General features: G+C 39.3%; 7 non-coding genes across 7 annotated transcripts; 4 read left to right on the forward strand and 3 right to left on the reverse strand.

The window, feature by feature from the left end:
- Nucleotides 1-366: 366 nt before the first annotated feature.
- On the forward strand, nt 367-452 carry TRNAY-GUA (transfer RNA tyrosine (anticodon GUA)). The gene is given in 2 exon segments: nt 367-403; nt 417-452. It is a non-coding gene; the product is annotated as a tRNA-Tyr (tRNA).
- A 5445-nt stretch (nt 453-5897) lies between these two features.
- TRNAL-AAG (transfer RNA leucine (anticodon AAG)) lies at nt 5898-5979 on the reverse strand. The gene has a single exon. It is a non-coding gene; the product is annotated as a tRNA-Leu (tRNA).
- A 143-nt stretch (nt 5980-6122) lies between these two features.
- On the forward strand, nt 6123-6208 carry TRNAY-GUA (transfer RNA tyrosine (anticodon GUA)). The gene is given in 2 exon segments: nt 6123-6159; nt 6173-6208. It is a non-coding gene; the product is annotated as a tRNA-Tyr (tRNA).
- A 3848-nt stretch (nt 6209-10056) lies between these two features.
- TRNAL-AAG (transfer RNA leucine (anticodon AAG)) lies at nt 10057-10138 on the reverse strand. The gene has a single exon. It is a non-coding gene; the product is annotated as a tRNA-Leu (tRNA).
- Nucleotides 10139-10281: 143 nt separating this feature from the next.
- On the forward strand, nt 10282-10367 carry TRNAY-GUA (transfer RNA tyrosine (anticodon GUA)). Its single transcript is given in 2 exon segments — nt 10282-10318; nt 10332-10367. It is a non-coding gene; the product is annotated as a tRNA-Tyr (tRNA).
- Nucleotides 10368-15336: 4969 nt separating this feature from the next.
- On the reverse strand, nt 15337-15418 carry TRNAL-AAG (transfer RNA leucine (anticodon AAG)). The gene has a single exon. It is a non-coding gene; the product is annotated as a tRNA-Leu (tRNA).
- Nucleotides 15419-15561: 143 nt separating this feature from the next.
- TRNAY-GUA (transfer RNA tyrosine (anticodon GUA)) lies at nt 15562-15647 on the forward strand. The gene is given in 2 exon segments: nt 15562-15598; nt 15612-15647. It is a non-coding gene; the product is annotated as a tRNA-Tyr (tRNA).
- The last annotated feature ends 1656 nt before the right edge of the window (nt 15648-17303 follow it).

Raw genomic sequence — 17303 nt, forward strand, 5'->3', positions numbered from 1 at the left:
GTCAAAAACATAGACATGAAACAGTTAATAGTGGTTATTAGCTATGTTGGCTCTACAGTGATATAGAATAAGACAAAGTAAGTAATTGTTACTACAGATAATAAATAAAGATTGGCAGCGGTGGGATTTGAACCCACGCCTCCGAAGAGACAAGATTTGAACCCACACCTCCGAAGAGACTGGAGCGTTAATCCAGCGCCTTAGACCGCTCGGCCACGCTACCACATGAGTTCTTGAATGTGTGGTATGATGTTTGTAAAGGGAACTGATTTATATCATATGTTTTCTTTGCATGTTTAATCCCCTCAATACAAGCTCCACCACATGCAGGAATTATCCGGTTATTTCTTGGGCCAAAGCATGAAGCCTTCGATAGCTCAGTTGGTAGAGCGGAGGACTGTAGTGGTAATACAGCAATCCTTAGGTCACTGGTTCAATTCCGGTTCGAAGGACTTCTGTTTTTTATTTTCAAACAGAAAAGAGTGTATCTAGAGAGGTACACCGAATAGAATCCCTTTGTAGGCGCACCGCAGACCGTTATGGAATAAATGTGGTCAGGGGGAAAGGTATTTAGCAAAATAATAAATATTTTAATCAAATTTGTGATTGTGCAGTAAAAATAGCAAATAATGAAAAACTAGTATTTACTATATTAAAAGACACTAGTTATGTCACAACGGTAGGTCCAGAGGGACTACTCTGGGCCCATCAGCAGGTGTAGCTTATGTCAATTCACTGCGGTGCCTTAGACATTCAGCATACCTCAAAAGTATATCAAGGTATATCAAAGTATATCCTGAAATGGATGTTAGCCACTCAGACGTGACATCTGGTGGTGCTGAGATGTATTACACCCTATGCCTTGAGCTTAATTCTTCTATGCCTCTGTACTTTACTGTTACCACTAGCAGTGTGTGGTCCTGCGGGTAGATGCACCGTTAGGATCAGCCATGCATATAGATATAGTAGATGGAGGGTCCCTAGCTGTTCAGCGTGGCTGGCTGGGTGAGTATTACTCTGGTGCGGATGTAGATATATCCTGATGGTATGTTACTACCTCGCTATAATCACATGTATAGTATTTCAGCAGTGATGGGGTTAATACCCACTATACATATGGAGATGTTGCTCTGCGCGTTTTAGCTGGGCGCGCAGGAGCGCTGTAATTACTTGTTTGTAAGTTTGAAAGTGTCTGCGTTCACTTCAGTTGAAAACTTTCCGTATCGCCCCTTGCGCCCCTTAATTTTTGCCCCGTGGACCCCGTGTATATATACTTGAATGTCGGGGAGTACACAGATGGCGTTATTGTATCCTGCGCTCTTCTGAATGTGCCTACAGTGTATGTATCTAGTTCCACAGAGTATTACTCTGTTTACTTAGCAGACCTGGAAGTTTATTATCAGTGTTGTCATTCTTGTATTGTTATGACAAAACTCTCAGTCTCCGCATTTGTATGCTCTGTAGTGTTTTATTCAGATCAGTGATTCCTGCAGAGACCCATAGTAGCGGGAGGCAGTCCCACAATGTGATGGCTTATCAGGTCATTTTGTTACACATTCTGAGATCCGAGGTACATTGAGGCTAAAATTGGGCAGATATTCAGTTAGTGATTTAAGTGAGTGTATATAGGTTAGTAGCACAGCCCTGCTAAACACAGAGCTAAACACCTTTTAACTGGGTGTATCAAAAACAGAGGTCCATATAGTGAATTGAAGGCTGGTAGTAAAGCGTTGTAATGAGACAGTGAAGACATAGAGCTATGTTCTTAACTGCTGTAGAAATATTTTAATCAATAAATATCGGCAGAGATCCGACATGCTGCATGTTTCGTCGCTTACTTGCGACTTCTTCCACAAGCTCTCTCTCCCTATCACTAAAAGATCAGGTAACATTCATGGAAATCCCGCACAGCATTTGGTTACCATGTAAATAAGCATATACATACCATTACTGCACCGACACACTTTATTCGAGCAAATACCCAGTATGTACCTGGCAGATACCTGGAATGCGCCGCTCCTCACCTCTGACAAGCCCCGTTGCGTTTGCCTTCCCAGCCTGGGTTCATGCCTGGCTGACGGGCGGCTGATCTGTTAAATGATAATGATTAGGATTTAATAGGCTGCAATGCTTCGCGTGTCTACCAGATGGCATAAATTCATGAATTGTAATGCAGTATATATATATATACTGTGCAGTATTGCAGCCAGCGGGAATAAAATGCTTCAATCCCTGCCTGGAAAATACCTCAATGCACTCGGGCAGAAAACAGTCACAAACCTCAATACACCCGGGTATACCCGAATTCGTGGGACTAGCCGAGCTCGAATAAAGTGTGTCGCCAGTGTACTTCCCTCTGTGTTTTGTTCTTCTTGAATCTTATTTCTAGTTTTAATAAGGTTTTTATGAATTCATATTTCCTAAATCCTTTCAGGATGAATGTTTTGGAAGCATTTATATAAATATAAAATATTAAATATATATTTATATATATTATATTTGGTTAATACCTTCTTTGACAATGTCACATATATCTGAGGAAAAAGTTCATAAGCGACTTGAAAAAATGTAAATAAATAATGCACCTGGCCCCTATGGCATACATCCAAGAGTTCTCAAGGTGTTAAGCTCAGTAATAGCCAAACCATTATATTTAATATTCAAGGACTCCATTTCCACAGGCTCAGTACCACAAGATTGGCATAAAACAGATGTGGTGCCTATATTTAAAAGGGAGCTAGATCACAACCGGGGAATTACAGACCTGTAAGCCTGACATCAATAGTGGGGGAACTACTTGAAGGTTTAATACGGCATAATATTCAGGAATACCTAATGGAAAATAAAATTATTAGTAATAGTCAGCATGGATTTATGAAGGATATATCATGCCAAATTAACCTTATTTGTTTCTTTGAGGAGGTGAGTAGGAATTTAGACCAGGGTAATGCAGTTGATGTGGTCTACTTAGATTTTGCAAAGGCTTTTGATACAGTTTCACACAAGAGGTTGGTGTACAAAATAAAGAAAATTGGACTCAGTAATAATATATGCACCTGGATTGAAAACTGGTTAAAGGATAGACAACAGAGGGTTGTCATAAATGGAACTTTTTCAGGTTGGGCTAAAGTCGTGAGTGGAGTACCTCAGGGATCGGTACTGGGACCCCTGCTTTTTAACTTGTTTATTAATTACCTTGAGGTTGGCATCGAGAGCAAAGTCTCCATCTTTGCTGATGATACTAAATTGTGTAAGGTAATAGAATCAGAGCAGGATGTAATTTCTCTTCAGAAGGACTTTTAGAGACTGGAAACATGGGCAGGTAAATGGCAGATGAGGTTTAATACAGATAAATGTAAGGTTATACATTTTGGGATGCAAGAATGAAAAGGCGACACAAATTAAATGGGGATAAATTGGGGGAATCCTTGATGGAGCAGGATTTAGGAGGGCTTTAGGAGTCAGGAAGGAATTTATTTTTCCCCTTATGAGATATTATTGGATGATATGACTCTGGGGTTTTTTGTTCACCTTCCTCTGGATCAATAAGTAAGTATAGATAAAGGATAAAGTATCTGTTGTCTAAATTTAAAAGTAAGTCATTGTTGCTACAGCCAATAAACAAAAATTGGCAGCGGTGGGATTTGAACCCACGCCTCCAAAGAGACTGGAGCCATTGACTGTCGGACCCGGTTGGGGTCGAGTAAGAGGGTCCCCCTGAGCTAGGGGCAAAAAGAATTAACCCGCTACCTTCCCTAGGACCGGAGATACAATTTTAATATGACTGAACTTGGCCGTGACCAAGTTCCCACGCCAATTTAGTGATCAAAGCTTTTCTATGGATATTGTATCCGCTTTCGGGGTTTGCGGTTTGGCTGGCTGCCAGCTCGTTCCTTGAGGTCGGACTCGAGGAATCCCCATTGAAATACATTACTCCATTCATTTCAATGGCGGAGTTCCGCTCGTCCTCTCGGGCGCCACCTGCTGGTCTTTTCTGATATTAGGCCAAAACCACGGAAATCTCCATTGACTTGCATGGAGCTCCAATGGCGGCCTATGGGATGGGCTGCAAATGGGGATAGAAAAGGCGGGAAGGGGAACAAAGGGCAATAAACATGTTAATGCAATTCACCCTGGACATTCACCCTGGACATTCTCATTAAGGCTGACAATGAGAAACATTATACTAAACCACATTTCCTGAGTTCACCCAAGGTGGGCTGCTATAAATGTTATGGATGTAGCATTTGTAACAGTTTAAATACTGGAGATAAGTTTTACCATCCTAGAAGTGGCAAGATGTTCACTATTAAGGAACATATTACATGTACCACCACGAACATAGTCTACATGATCAAATGCCCTTGTGGACTATGTTATATTGGTAAGAGCAATCGGATGCTTAAAACTAGATTTATTGAACATAAGAGTAAAATAAATAATCGTGCGGAAGACACCGCTCTTTTTAGACATTGCTCTGAATTCAGTCATCCCATTTCATCACTAAAATTAATGGGTATTGAACATATCAAAAAAGCTAGGGCAGGATTGGAAAAGGATGTTTTATTATTACAACGTGAATCATTCTGGATCCACACTTTAGATACAGTATTCCCTAATGGACTAAATGACTTTTTGTCATTAGGATGTTTCATTGAAGAAAGGTAAAACCACTTATTCCATAGGCTGCTGCCACTGCCTGCTGTTATTGGATAAATATTTAAGCTGTCAGAATAGTATGCCACTGGGGCTGAGCATGTTTAAGAATTGACAAAACCAACCTTTTTTTAACTTTTATTATTATTCACTGTTCATAGTAAATGATATGTTAGCAGCTTGTTCAACCGTGTTGTGCTGATTTATCACTCCGTTTTTTTTTGTTTTTTTTTCCTTTTTTTCTCTCTTTTTTATAATATCGTGGACTTCTAAAAAATGGAAGATAACTCCCTCCAATGAAGAACAAAAGAAGATGACACATGGAAGGACCTCTATTGAAGAAAATACGCTGATCAACTTATCCATCATACACTCGCAGGATCACATTTAAAAGGATTAACGTTAGTGCAATGATTGGTACACAACATGCACTTCTGGCGTTTCAATTTGAAGGAAATCGAATGGATACCTACTGCGCATGTGCGCGCTTGAAACGCATGAGATCGTGCGTTCCAACTACTGAGGACAAGGAATGATCAAAGATTGATGCTTGTGCAATGACTCATATGCAGTCAGCACTGACTGCGCCTCGAGTGTATGTCTACTGCGCATGCGCGCATTTGAAACACATGAGGACGCTGCGGTCCAACCTTTGAGGACCCGAATCAATGACGTCACAAAGATGGATACCGAATAATCAGGAAGTGCGCATGCGCGCATTTGAAACGCACGAGGACGCTGCGTTCCAACCATTGAGGACCCGAAGTGATGACGTCACAAAGATGGATACCGAATAACCAGGAAGTGGGAGGACATGAACATCACGATATCTAAAGGAGGACTTACAGCTGTTGGGGATCACCTATTCAAGCTTGCACACTGGACATTGGTTCAAGGAACTGATTAAGCACATGGACTTCATCAACACTGATTGAACAGGTTGCATTGTGGGGATTTGGGGCACTATTTATATGTTGTTAGACCAGATTTGTATATGCCATTGTCACTTGAAAAAGACCTCCACGGTCGAAACGTTGTGTTGGCTCAAAAAATGAGTTTGAATTTGCAAAATCCGCTGTGCCCTCTGTTCCTTCCTCTTTGAAATAGATATCAGACATAAGATGTGGCTGTCAAAAACATAGACATGAAACAGTTAATAGTGGTTATTAGCTATGTTGGCTCTACAGTGATATAGAATAAGACAAAGTAAGTAATTGTTACTACAGGCAATAAATAAAGATTGGCAGCGGTGGGATTTGAACCCACGCCTCCGAAGAGACTGGAGCCTTAATCCAGCGCCTTAGACCGCTCGGCCACGCTACCACATGAGTTCTTGAATGTGTGGTATGATGTTTGTAAAGGGAACTGATTTATATCATATGTTTTCTTTGCATGTTTAATCCCCTCAATACAAGCTCCACCACATGCAGGAATTATCCGGTTATTTCTTGGGCCAAAGCATGAAGCCTTCGATAGCTCAGTTGGTAGAGCGGAGGACTGTAGTGGTAATACAGCAATCCTTAGGTCACTGGTTCAATTCCGGTTCGAAGGACTTCTGTTTTTTATTTTCAAACTCATTCAGATGTTTGATATTATGTCAAATAAAAAGTGCAATTGGGTATCAGTATGCCAATAAGTATAAATGCTTAATTCTGCTACAGGAGGAATACACATGAAATTCTCTTTATATAAATACATAAATTCATAACACAGATACATTTCATTACTGACAATCTGCCTGTAAATACAATGACCACAAGCTCTCTCTCCCTATCACTAAAAGATCAGGTAACATTCATGGAAATCCCGCACAGCATTTGGTTACCATGTAAATAAGCATATACATACCATTACTTCCCTCTGTGTTTGTTCTTCTTGAATCTTATATCTAGTTTTAATAAGGTTTTTATGAATTCATATTTCCTAAATCCTTTCAGGATGAATGTTTTGGAAGCATTTATATAAATATAAAATATTAAATATATATTTATATATATTATATTTGGTTAATACCTTCTTTGACAATGTCACATATATCTGAGGAAAAAGTTCATAAGCGACTTGAAAAAATGTAAATAAATAATGCACCTGGCCCCTATGGCATACATCCAAGAGTTCTCAAGGTGTTAAGCTCAGTAATAGCCAAACCATTATATTTAATATTCAAGGACTCCATTTCCACAGGCTCAGTACCACAAGATTGGCGTAAAACAGATGTGGTGCCTATATTTAAAAGGGAGCTAGATCACAACCGGGGAATTACAGACCTGTAAGCCTGACATCAATAGTGGGGGAACTACTTGAAGGTTTAATACGGCATAATATTCAGGAATACCTAATGGAAAATAAAATTATTAGTAATAGTCAGCATGGATTTATGAAGGATATATCATGCCAAATTAACCTTATTTGTTTCTTTGAGGAGGTGAGTAGGAATTTAGACCAGGGTAATGCAGTTGATGTGGTCTACTTAGATTTTGCAAAGGCTTTTGATACAGTTTCACACAAGAGGTTGGTGTACAAAATAAAGAAAATTGGACTCAGTAATAATATATGCACCTGGATTGAAAACTGGTTAAAGGATAGACAACAGAGGGTTGTCATAAATGGAACTTTTTCAGGTTGGGCTAAAGTCGTGAGTGGAGTACCTCAGGGATCGGTACTGGGACCCCTGCTTTTTAACTTGTTTATTAATTACCTTGAGGTTGGCATCGAGAGCAAAGTCTCCATCTTTGCTGATGATACTAAATTGTGTAAGGTAATAGAATCAGAGCAGGATGTAATTTCTCTTCAGAAGGACTTTTAGAGACTGGAAACGTGGGCAGGTAAATGGCAGATGAGGTTTAATACAGATAAATGTAAGGTTATACATTTTGGGATGCAAGAATAAAAAGGCGACACAAATTAAATGGGGATAAATTGGGGGAATCCTTGATGGAGCAGGATTTAGGAGTGCTTTAGGAGTCAGGAAGGAATTTATTTTTCCCCTTATGAGATATTATTGGATGATATGACTCTGGGGTTTTTTGTTCGCCTTCCTCTGGATCAATAAGTAAGTATAGATAAAGGATAAAGTATCTGTTGTCTAAATTTAAAAGTAAGTCATTGTTGCTACAGCCAATAAACAAAAATTGGCAGCGGTGGGATTTGAACCCACGCCTCCAAAGAGACTGGAGCCATTGACTGTCGGACCCGGTTGGGGTCGAGTAAGAGGGTCCCCCTGAGCTAGGGGCAAAAAGAATTAACCCGCTACCTTCCCTAGGACCGGAGATACAATTTTAATATGACTGAACTTGGCCGTGACCAAGTTCCCACGCCAATTTAGTGATCAAAGCTTTTCTATGGATATTGTATCCGCTTTCGGGGTTTGCGGTTTGGCTGGCTGCCAGCTCGTTCCTTGAGGTCGGACTCGAGGAATCCCCATTGAAATACATTACTCCATTCATTTCAATGGCGGAGTTCCGCTCGTCCTCTCGGGCGCCACCTGCTGGTCTTTTCTGATATTAGGCCAAAACCACGGAAATCTCCATTGACTTGCATGGAGCTCCAATGGCGGCCTATGGGATGGGCTGCAAATGGGGATAGAAAAGGCGGGAAGGGGAACAAAGGGCAATAAACATGTTAATGCAATTCACCCTGGACATTCACCCTGGACATTCTCATTAAGGCTGACAATGAGAAACATTATACTACCCCACATTTCCTGAGTTCACCCAAGGTGGGCTGCTATAAATGTTATGGATGTAGCATTTGTAACAGTTTAAATACTGGAGATAAGTTTTACCATCCTAGAAGTGGCAAGATGTTCACTATTAAGGAACGTATTACATGTACCACCACGAACATAGTCTACATGATCAAATGCCCTTGTGGACTATGTTATATTGGTAAGAGCAATCGGATGCTTAAAACTAGATTTATTGAACATAAGAGTAAAATAAATAATCGTGCGGAAGACACCGCTCTTTTTAGACATTGCTCTGAATTCAGTCATCCCATTTCATCACTAAAATTAATGGGTATTGAACATATCAAAAAAGCTAGGGCAGGATTGGAAAAGGATGTTTTATTATTACAACGTGAATCATTCTGGATCCACACTTTAGATACAGTATTCCCTAATTGACTAAATGACTTTTTGTCATTAGGATGTTTCATTGAAGAAAGGTAAAACCACTTATTCCATAGGCTGCTGCCACTGCCTGCTGTTATTGGATAAATATTTAAGCTGTCAGAATAGTATGCCACTGGGGCTGAGCATGTTTAAGAATTGACAAAACCAACCTTTTTTTAACTTTTATTATTATTCACTGTTCATAGTAAATGATATGTTAGCAGCTTGTTCAACCGTGTTGTGCTGATTTATCACTCCGTTTTTTTTTGTTTTTTTTTCCTTTTTTTCTCTCTTTTTTATAATATCGTGGACTTCTAAAAAATGGAAGATAACTCCCTCCAATGAAGAACAAAAGAAGATGACACATGGAAGGACCTCTATTGAAGAAAATACGCTGATCAACTTATCCATCATACACTCGCAGGATCACATTTAAAAGGATTAACGTTAGTGCAATGATTGGTACACAACATGCACTTCTGGCGTTTCAATTTGAAGGAAATCGAATGGATACCTACTGCGCATGTGCGCGCTTGAAACGCATGAGATCGTGCGTTCCAACTACTGAGGACAAGGAATGATCAAAGATTGACGCTTGTGCAATGACTCATATGCAGTCAGCACTGACTGCGCCTCGAGTGTATGTCTACTGCGCATGCGCGCATTTGAAACACATGAGGCCGCTGCGTTCCAACCTTTGAGGACCCGAATCAATGACGTCACAAAGATGGATACCGAATAATCAGGAAGTGCGCATGCGCGCATTTGAAACGCACGAGGACGCTGCGTTCCAACCATTGAGGACCCGAAGTGATGACGTCACAAAGATGGATACCGAATAACCAGGAAGTGGGAGGACATGAACATCACGATATCTAAAGGAGGACTTACAGCTGTTGGGGATCACCTATTCAAGCTTGCACACTGGACATTGGTTCAAGGAACTGATTAAGCACATGGACTTCATCAACACTGATTGAACAGGTTGCATTGTGGGGATTTGGGGCACTATTTATATGTTGTTAGACCAGATTTGTATATGCCATTGTCACTTGAAAAAGACCTCCACGGTCGAAACGTTGTGTTGGCTCAAAAAATGAGTTTGAATTTGCAAAATCCGCTGTGCCCTCTGTTCCTTCCTCTTTGAAATAGATATCAGACATAAGATGTGGCTGTCAAAAACATAGACATGAAACAGTTAATAGTGGTTATTAGCTATGTTGGCTCTACAGTGATATAGAATAAGACAAAGTAAGTAATTGTTACTACAGGCAATAAATAAAGATTGGCAGCGGTGGGATTTGAACCCACGCCTCCGAAGAGACTGGAGCCTTAATCCAGCGCCTTAGACCGCTCGGCCACGCTACCACATGAGTTCTTGAATGTGTGGTATGATGTTTGTAAAGGGAACTGATTTAAACCATATGTTTTCTTTGCATGTTTAATCCCCTCAATACAAGCTCCACCACATGCAGGAATTATCCGGTTATTTCTTGGGCCAAAGCATGAAGCCTTCGATAGCTCAGTTGGTAGAGCGGAGGACTGTAGTGGTAATACAGCAATCCTTAGGTCACTGGTTCAATTCCGGTTCGAAGGACTTCTGTTTTTTATTTTCAAACTCATTCAGATGTTTGATATTATGTCAAATAAAAAGTGCAATTGGGTATCAGTATGCCAATAAGTATAAATGCTTAATTCTGCTACAGGAGGAATACACATGAAATTCTCTTTATATAAATACATAAATTCATAACACAGATACATTTCATTACTGACAATCTGCCTGTAAATACAATGACCACAAGCTCTCTCTCCCTATCACTAAAAGATCAGGTAACATTCATGGAAATCCCGCACAGCATTTGGTTACCATGTAAATAAGCATATACATACCATTACTTCCCTCTGTGTTTGTTCTTCTTGAATCTTATATCTAGTTTTAATAAGGTTTTTATGAATTCATATTTCCTAAATCCTTTCAGGATGAATGTTTTGGAAGCATTTATATAAATATAAAATATTAAATATATATTTATATATATTATATTTGGTTAATACCTTCTTTGACAATGTCACATATATCTGAGGAAAAAGTTCATAAGCGACTTGAAAAAATGTAAATAAATAATGCACCTGGCCCCTATGGCATACATCCAAGAGTTCTCAAGGTGTTAAGCTCAGTAATAGCCAAACCATTATATTTAATATTCAAGGACTCCATTTCCACAGGCTCAGTACCACAAGATTGGCATAAAACAGATGTGGTGCCTATATTTAAAAGGGAGCTAGATCACAACCGGGGAATTACAGACCTGTAAGCCTGACATCAATAGTGGGGGAACTACTTGAAGGTTTAATACGGCATAATATTCAGGAATACCTAATGGAAAATAAAATTATTAGTAATAGTCAGCATGGATTTATGAAGGATATATCATGCCAAATTAACCTTATTTGTTTCTTTGAGGAGGTGAGTAGGAATTTAGACCAGGGTAATGCAGTTGATGTGGTCTACTTAGATTTTGCAAAGGCTTTTGATACAGTTTCACACAAGAGGTTGGTGTACAAAATAAAGAAAATTGGACTCAGTAATAATATATGCACCTGGATTGAAAACTGGTTAAAGGATAGACAACAGAGGGTTGTCATAAATGGAACTTTTTCAGGTTGGGCTAAAGTCGTGAGTGGAGTACCTCAGGGATCGGTACTGGGACCCCTGCTTTTTAACTTGTTTATTAATTACCTTGAGGTTGGCATCGAGAGCAAAGTCTCCATCTTTGCTGATGATACTAAATTGTGTAAGGTAATAGAATCAGAGCAGGATGTAATTTCTCTTCAGAAGGACTTTTAGAGACTGGAAACGTGGGCAGGTAAATGGCAGATGAGGTTTAATACAGATAAATGTAAGGTTATACATTTTGGGATGCAAGAATAAAAAGGCGACACAAATTAAATGGGGATAAATTGGGGGAATCCTTGATGGAGCAGGATTTAGGAGTGCTTTAGGAGTCAGGAAGGAATTTATTTTTCCCCTTATGAGATATTATTGGATGATATGACTCTGGGGTTTTTTGTTCGCCTTCCTCTGGATCAATAAGTAAGTATAGATAAAGGATAAAGTATCTGTTGTCTAAATTTAAAAGTAAGTCATTGTTGTTAATGTTGTTGTTGGTTAATACCTTCTTTGACAATGTCACATATATCTGAGGAAAAAGTTCATAAGCGACTTGAAAAAATGTAAATAAATAATGCACCTGGCCCCTATGGCATACATCCAAGAGTTCTCAAGGTGTTAAGCTCAGTAATAGCCAAACCATTATATTTAATATTCAAGGACTCCATTTCCACAGGCTCAGTACCACAAGATTGGCGTAAAACAGATGTGGTGCCTATATTTAAAAGGGAGCTAGATCACAACCGGGGAATTACAGACCTGTAAGCCTGACATCAATAGTGGGGGAACTACTTGAAGGTTTAATACGGCATAATATTCAGGAATACCTAATGGAAAATAAAATTATTAGTAATAGTCAGCATGGATTTATGAAGGATATATCATGCCAAATTAACCTTATTTGTTTCTTTGAGGAGGTGAGTAGGAATTTAGACCAGGGTAATGCAGTTGATGTGGTCTACTTAGATTTTGCAAAGGCTTTTGATACAGTTTCACACAAGAGGTTGGTGTACAAAATAAAGAAAATTGGACTCAGTAATAATATATGCACCTGGATTGAAAACTGGTTAAAGGATAGACAACAGAGGGTTGTCATAAATGGAACTTTTTCAGGTTGGGCTAAAGTCGTGAGTGGAGTACCTCAGGGATCGGTACTGGGACCCCTGCTTTTTAACTTGTTTATTAATTACCTTGAGGTTGGCATCGAGAGCAAAGTCTCCATCTTTGCTGATGATACTAAATTGTGTAAGGTAATAGAATCAGAGCAGGATGTAATTTCTCTTCAGAAGGACTTTTAGAGACTGGAAACGTGGGCAGGTAAATGGCAGATGAGGTTTAATACAGATAAATGTAAGGTTATACATTTTGGGATGCAAGAATAAAAAGGCGACACAAATTAAATGGGGATAAATTGGGGGAATCCTTGATGGAGCAGGATTTAGGAGTGCTTTAGGAGTCAGGAAGGAATTTATTTTTCCCCTTATGAGATATTATTGGATGATATGACTCTGGGGTTTTTTGTTCGCCTTCCTCTGGATCAATAAGTAAGTATAGATAAAGGATAAAGTATCTGTTGTCTAAATTTAAAAGTAAGTCATTGTTGCTACAGCCAATAAACAAAAATTGGCAGCGGTGGGATTTGAACCCACGCCTCCAAAGAGACTGGAGCCATTGACTGTCGGACCCGGTTGGGGTCGAGTAAGAGGGTCCCCCTGAGCTAGGGGCAAAAAGAATTAACCCGCTACCTTCCCTAGGACCGGAGATACAATTTTAATATGACTGAACTTGGCCGTGACCAAGTTCCCACGCCAATTTAGTGATCAAAGCTTTTCTATGGATATTGTATCCGCTTTCGGGGTTTGCGGTTTGGCTGGCTGCCAGCTCGTTCCTTGAGGTCGGACTCGAGGAATCCCCATTGAAATACATTACTCCATTAATTTCAATGGCGGAGTTCCGCTCGTCCTCTCGGGCGCCACCTGCTGGTCTTTTCTGATATTAGGCCAAAACCACGGAAATCTCCATTGACTTGCATGGAGCTCCAATGGCGGCCTATGGGATGGGCTGCAAATGGGGATAGAAAAGGCGGGAAGGGGAACAAAGGGCAATAAACATGTTAATGCAATTCACCCTGGACATTCACCCTGGACATTCTCATTAAGGCTGACAATGAGAAACATTATACTACCCCACATTTCCTGAGTTCACCCAAGGTGGGCTGCTATAAATGTTATGGATGTAGCATTTGTAACAGTTTAAATACTGGAGATAAGTTTTACCATCCTAGAAGTGGCAAGATGTTCACTATTAAGGAACGTATTACATGTACCACCACGAACATAGTCTACATGATCAAATGCCCTTGTGGACTATGTTATATTGGTAAGAGCAATCGGATGCTTAAAACTAGATTTATTGAACATAAGAGTAAAATAAATAATCGTGCGGAAGACACCGCTCTTTTTAGACATTGCTCTGAATTCAGTCATCCCATTTCATCACTAAAATTAATGGGTATTGAACATATCAAAAAAGCTAGGGCAGGATTGGAAAAGGATGTTTTATTATTACAACGTGAATCATTCTGGATCCACACTTTAGATACAGTATTCCCTAATGGACTAAATGACTTTTTGTCATTAGGATGTTTCATTGAAGAAAGGTAAAACCACTTATTCCATAGGCTGCTGCCACTGCCTGCTGTTATTGGATAAATATTTAAGCTGTCAGAATAGTATGCCACTGGGGCTGAGCATGTTTAAGAATTGACAAAACCAACCTTTTTTTAACTTTTATTATTATTCACTGTTCATAGTAAATGATATGTTAGCAGCTTGTTCAACCGTGTTGTGCTGATTTATCACTCCGTTTTTTTTTGTTTTTTTTCCCTTTTTTTCTCTCTTTTTTATAATATCGTGGACTTCTAAAAAATGGAAGATAACTCCCTCCAATGAAGAACAAAAGAAGATGACACATGGAAGGACCTCTATTGAAGAAAATACGCTGATCAACTTATCCATCATACACTCGCAGGATCACATTTAAAAGGATTAACGTTAGTGCAATGATTGGTACACAACATGCACTTCTGGCGTTTCAATTTGAAGGAAATCGAATGGATACCTACTGCGCATGTGCGCGCTTGAAACGCATGAGATCGTGCGTTCCAACTACTGAGGACAAGGAATGATCAAAGATTGACGCTTGTGCAATGACTCATATGCAGTCAGCACTGACTGCGCCTCGAGTGTATGTCTACTGCGCATGCGCGCATTTGAAACACATGAGGCCGCTGCGTTCCAACCTTTGAGGACCCGAATCAATGACGTCACAAAGATGGATACCGAATAATCAGGAAGTGCGCATGCGCGCATTTGAAACGCACGAGGACGCTGCGTTCCAACCATTGAGGACCCGAAGTGATGACGTCACAAAGATGGATACCGAATAACCAGGAAGTGGGAGGACATGAACATCACGATATCTAAAGGAGGACTTACAGCTGTTGGGGATCACCTATTCAAGCTTGCACACTGGACATTGGTTCAAGGAACTGATTAAGCACATGGACTTCATCAACACTGATTGAACAGGTTGCATTGTGGGGATTTGGGGCACTATTTATATGTTGTTAGACCAGATTTGTATATGCCATTGTCACTTGAAAAAGACCTCCACGGTCGAAACGTTGTGTTGGCTCAAAAAATGAGTTTGAATTTGCAAAATCCGCTGTGCCCTCTGTTCCTTCCTCTTTGAAATAGATATCAGACATAAGATGTGGCTGTCAAAAACATAGACATGAAACAGTTAATAGTGGTTATTAGCTATGTTGGCTCTACAGTGATATAGAATAAGACAAAGTAAGTAATTGTTACTACAGGCATTAAATAAAGATTGGCAGCGGTGGGATTTGAACCCACGCCTCCGAAGAGACTGGAGCCTTAATCCAGCGCCTTAGACCGCTCGGCCACGCTACCACATGAGTTCTTGAATGTGTGGTATGATGTTTGTAAAGGGAACTGATTTAAACCATATGTTTTCTTTGCATGTTTAATCCCCTCAATACAAGCTCCACCACATGCAGGAATTATCCGGTTATTTCTTGGGCCAAAGCATGAAGCCTTCGATAGCTCAGTTGGTAGAGCGGAGGACTGTAGTGGTAATACAGCAATCCTTAGGTCACTGGTTCAATTCCGGTTCGAAGGACTTCTGTTTTTTACTTTCAAACTCATTCAGATGTTTGATATTATGTCAAATAAAAAGTGCAATTGGGTATCAGTATGCCAATAAGTATAAATGCTTAATTCTGCTACAGGAGGAATACACATGAAATTCTCTTTATATAAATACATAAATTCATAACACAGATACATTTCATTACTGACAATCTGCCTGTAAATACAATGACCACAAGCTCTCTCTCCCTATCACTAAAAGATCAGGTAACATTCATGGAAATCCCGCACAGCATTTGGTTACCATGTAAATAAGCATATACATACCATTACTTCCCTCTGTGTTTGTTCTTCTTGAATCTTATATCTAGTTTTAATAAGGTTTTTATGAATTCATATTTCCTAAATCCTTTCAGGATGAATGTTTTGGAAGCATTTATATAAATATAAAATATTAAATATATATTTATATATATTATATTTGGTTAATACCTTCTTTGACAATGTCACATATATCTGAGGAAAAAGTTCATAAGCGACTTGAAAAAATGTAAATAAATAATGCACCTGGCCCCTATGGCATACATCCAAGAGTTCTCAAGGTGTTAAGCTCAGTAATAGCCAAACCATTATATTTAATATTCAAGGACTCCATTTCCACAGGCTCAGTACCACAAGATTGGCATAAAACAGATGTGGTGCCTATATTTAAAAGGGAGCTAGATCACAACCGGGGAATTACAGACCTGTAAGCCTGACATCAATAGTGGGGGAACTACTTGAAGGTTTAATACGGCATAATATTCAGGAATACCTAATGGAAAATAAAATTATTAGTAATAGTCAGCATGGATTTATGAAGGATATATCATGCCAAATTAACCTTATTTGTTTCTTTGAGGAGGTGAGTAGGAATTTAGACCAGGGTAATGCAGTTGATGTGGTCTACTTAGATTTTGCAAAGGCTTTTGATACAGTTTCACACAAGAGGTTGGTGTACAAAATAAAGAAAATTGGACTCAGTAATAATATATGCACCTGGATTGAAAACTGGTTAAAGGATAGACAACAGAGGGTTGTCATAAATGGAACTTTTTCAGGTTGGGCTAAAGTCGTGAGTGGAGTACCTCAGGGATCGGTACTGGGACCCCTGCTTTTTAACTTGTTTATTAATTACCTTGAGGTTGGCATCGAGAGCAAAGTCTCCATCTTTGCTGATGATACTAAATTGTGTAAGGTAATAGAATCAGAGCAGGATGTAATTTCTCTTCAGAAGGACTTTTAGAGACTGGAAACGTGGGCAGGTAAATGGCAGATGAGGTTTAATACAGATAAATGTAAGGTTATACATTTTGGGATGCAAGAATAAAAAGGCGACACAAATTAAATGGGGATAAATTGGGGGAATCCTTGATGGAGCAGGATTTAGGAGTGCTTTAGGAGTCAGGAAGGAATTTATTTTTCCCCTTATGAGATATTATTGGATGATATGACTCTGGGGTTTTTTGTTCGCCTTCCTCTGGATCAATAAGTAAGTATAGATAAAGGATAAAGTATCTGTTGTCTAAATTTAAAAGTAAGTCATTGTTGTTAATGTTGTTGTTGGTTAATACCTTCTTTGACAATGTCACATATATCTGAGGAAAAAGTTCATAAGCGACTTGAAAAAATGTAAATAAATAATGCA

Source organism: Ascaphus truei, chromosome 4 (assembly GCF_040206685.1).
Source record: "Ascaphus truei isolate aAscTru1 chromosome 4, aAscTru1.hap1, whole genome shotgun sequence".
Classification (NCBI taxonomy): Eukaryota; Metazoa; Chordata; class Amphibia; order Anura; family Ascaphidae; genus Ascaphus; species Ascaphus truei.